The sequence below is a fragment of the Carlito syrichta genome, unplaced genomic scaffold (assembly GCF_000164805.1).
Source record: "Carlito syrichta isolate Samal-C Ts95f unplaced genomic scaffold, Tarsius_syrichta-2.0.1 Scaffold316276, whole genome shotgun sequence".
In the NCBI taxonomy this organism is placed as follows: Eukaryota; Metazoa; Chordata; class Mammalia; order Primates; family Tarsiidae; genus Carlito; species Carlito syrichta.
The window spans coordinates 1,605,105-1,608,823 of NW_007260372.1; positions in this window are offsets into that span (position 1 = coordinate 1,605,105).

Below are 3,719 nucleotides of genomic sequence, written 5' to 3' on the forward strand. Positions count from 1 at the left end.
ATCGATATGATATGTTAATCTCTTTAAAAAAAAAAAAAAAACCCTAATAGAAAAATCCAGAATAATGTTTCACCAAATATTGAGGTACCCAATGGCTAGTCAAGTTGACACATAAAATAAACCATCACACTAGGAATGACACTTTTTCCCCTGCTTGAGAGAAAATAACCAGTATAAAAGATCCAACACATAAAAAAGAAAAATGAGGAATTATCAAATATGCTTATCTCAGTTATTTTCAAAAATCAAGAATGGAAATTATAAATACATTTTTCATTCATGTAAGTAATATAGAGATTATTAAAAACAGCATCCAATATTTATTCAGCATTTGAAATAGTCCATATACTGAGCTAATGTTGCTATTGTTTTGAATATACTGTTAATTAGGAAACAATTATTCCTACTAAAAGAGAGACTGATATACAGCCAGAGATGTAGTGAAGACTATATAAAGGTAAAAAGTTTGGGAAGTAGAGCAAATTTCTGTGTCTTTATTTCTACTGTGCATGAAGTATATAGATTGGGCCCCAAACTTCAGCTGGACTGTGGTTTCTATGCATCTGATACTCGCTAAAAAGTGGAAGATACTAATGTGAGGCAGACCAGTGCTCACTGGAGGGAAACAGTTTTCAATAATGAATGCAGTCGAATGACAGACTAATGCCATACACTCCCTTATTTCTATAGGAGCCTGACAAAGAACTTCTTATTTGTGTCACTCATACATGTTGCATACTATTGCATACATGTGTGTCATTGCATACATACATGCAATTTTTACCTTTCAGAAAAACACTATAAAAGAGGAATCTGAAAACATAAACCTTATTGATCCAATAATGCAATGAATTTCACACATAGTAATATATTTTAAAGAAGCAATCAGAGGTTACTTCAGTTACTGATACAGTAAAAATAAAGGGGTTACAAGAGGTGAAAATATTGAGGAAATTTTGATGAAATACTCACGTGGTCCATCTCCTGTTTGATGAGTCTCAGTAGGGAGGTCACTGCTTAAGGCATCACAAGCATGGTCTTACACAAGGATCTAAAATACTTTATATAAGATAATTATTGAGATAATTACGGCTGGTGACCCATAGAGTGCAGGTATCACATTGGCCATTGCTCTTTGTATAATCTGCGAGCAATCATTTCCCTGGGGCTGTGAGGACTGAGAACAAGCCATAATCCTGTGTGCAATGGATAATTTGTGAGTAGAACTACTCAGCTGTACACTTTGAAGCTGCTTCTGCAGGCATAAGAGTAAAAGTGATCAAGTGACCTATGAGGGAGACTCTTAATCTTGAGAATTACATTTTTTAAAAAAGAGGAACACCAAATTATTGAGCTCTTAGGAGTCTTAAATGTAGAAATTAGTGGGTAACTTGATAAATCCAATAAACTATTTTTATTAAGGTGTTAATGACATATTGACATTTCACAAAAGCTAATTTGTTACTGACTAATAAAGTCCTAGACATAATTTCTCATTCAAAGTTTGTGTCAATGTATAGTCAGATAAAGGCCTCAGGAAATGCCGGATGCAAAGTGGACTTCAGTGGATTACTTTTATTACAAGGTTATGCTTAAAAAAATCTTGAGCAATGCCTCTTGATTTTAAATTTGTTAATACAAAGCTAATATAATACAAGCAGATGGCTCAGCCCTCAAAGAAAAGAGTTGTGAAAACTAATTCTCTTCCTCTGGAGTTTATGATACCTTTTTGAATAGTTATATTTTCAAAATATGAGATTACTTGAGAAAGAATTGGAGGTATTACAGAAAGTTAGAACTCACAGTACAATCACCAATGATGAGTTACTTTCCCTTTTATTCCAGTTTATAATTACAGATATAAAGACACAATTAAGATTTTCATTGGCTCTCAGAAAGCAAAGCAAAGAGGCGATCAGATGCTTTACAGATGACAGGACCACTTTTTTTCCACAGATCATAGTAGTAAAGTGTCATTTTACCCCAATATTTGAGATTATAATCTGTGTGCATTTGTGTGTGTGTGTGTGTGTGTGTTTATTAGTGTGTATTTGTGTGTGTGTCTCTTGACAGTAAACTCATAGGCAGATCTAGGAAAGAGCACTTAAACCTTATTTCAACACAAAAGGGAAAAAAAGAGACAATTACATAAATAACTTGAAATTAACCTAGACATTTTAATCATTGAAGTGGAAATTCTGACTCTACATAAAAAAAATTAACCTATTTCATAGTAAAAAACCAAACAAACCTGAAATTAAAAAAAAAGAGGAACACATAACTATTTTGACTGAATAATTCTTCTTTTGTTTTGTTTTGTTTTAAGCCTGGTTGCAAAAATCTTTGGCATTTGCATATGAATTCCCTTCAACTTGCATGATCTCAGAATTTGCTAAGTATACCAGGAAATGAAAGAAACAGTGGAAAACTTTGCTCCTCAAAAAAATGCTATCTTTTTATAAAATGATTTTTATAATATCTGTATTTAAGAGGACTCTATTACTTTCTGGACTATTGTTTGAAGAAGTCTACCGAAAATCTATTATTTAAAATTGAAGACTGGGATAATATTATGCCTTCTGCTTCTTGGGTAATATGAATTATACGTTTATCAGATAGTTTACGTTTATTCCATGGAAGTTTCAATTGTCATTCACAAAATGTGTTCTTTCAACAGTCCTTGTTTCTGAATAAAAGCCCATTTAAGGTGTTCTCACTGGGCTGTTCCTCTTCAAACTTTCTTTTTACAGAATGAGCATTATATTTCATAAAAAAGAACTATATTTTATGAATCTTTTAAAAAAATTGTATCACATTCTTCATTTGTGGATGAGAAAGGTGTGGTCATCTTTCCTTTATAAAACAGTGGGAAAATAAAAGTTACAGTCATCCAATGAATGGAAAAATAGTCTTATTCTCTATATACTAAAGAATTGACTCCAAAACCATTAAATAACTTCTTTTTCTTTTTTTTTTAAAAGCAACTTTCACAAGTGAATGGCCTAATACTTTTTAATAAAATATACAGTCCCTCAGTTTCTCTGGGGGATGGATTCCAGCCCCCCCCTCATGGATACCAAAGTCTGCAGATGTTCAAAAATCCTTGGTATAAAATGGTATAGTATTTGTTTATAAACTATGCACTTCTTCCTGTATATTTTAAATAATCTCTAGACTGCTTATAATGCTTAATACAATGTAAATGTTATAAAAGTAGTTGCTGTATTAACTAGGGAATAATAACAACAAAAGTCTGTATATCTTCAGTACAAATTTTTCTTAACTATTTTAGATCCACGGTTGATTGAATCCATGGTTGTAGAACCCACAGATTTGGGGTACTGACTGTTTTATATCTGTGTATCCATACTTTCATTCTTCGCCATGTCATAACTTAAATCACCAGGATTTTGTCTACTTTTTTTCGGGTTCCATGTAGGAAAGATTCACTGATTATTTTTTAGACCTAAAACTAAATTTAGGATTTTTTTTTTAAGTTAGAGTCTCATTCTGTCTCCAAGGCTAGAGTGCAGTGGCATTCTCACAGCCACCCCAGTGTTGACCTGTTGGGCTCTTGTGACCTTTCAGTCTCAGCCTTCCAAGTAGCCGAAACTACAGGCGTGTACTACCACGCCTGGCTAATTGTTTTTATTTTTTTATTGTGGAGACGAGGTCTCGCCAAGTTGCTGTACTGGTCTCAAATTCACGGGCTCAGGTAA